The following is a 304-nucleotide window of genomic DNA, read 5'->3' on the forward strand; positions in this document are numbered from 1 at the left end:
AAAACTGGCACGGGGGCCCACATTCAAACATGCAAACATTCAAAAAGGGGGGGGGGCCTTTTTTTTGTCCCCATTGGGTAAAAAATTTTCCAAAAACTTTTTTTAAAATGAAAAAAGGAACAAAACTAAAGAAAAAAGGGGGAAAAAAAAAAACCCCCAAAACGGGAAAAAGAAAGGGGAAAACTGTTTGAAAAAGAAAATTTTAAATTTTTAAAAAGTTATTAAAAGAAATTAAACAATTAAAAAAAAGGTAAGGGCTTTTGAGAAAGGGAAATGTGATTGAAGCTAGTAAGAAGTCTGTGAA

This window comes from Penaeus monodon, chromosome 20 (genome assembly GCF_015228065.2).
Source record: "Penaeus monodon isolate SGIC_2016 chromosome 20, NSTDA_Pmon_1, whole genome shotgun sequence".
Classification (NCBI taxonomy): Eukaryota; Metazoa; Arthropoda; class Malacostraca; order Decapoda; family Penaeidae; genus Penaeus; species Penaeus monodon.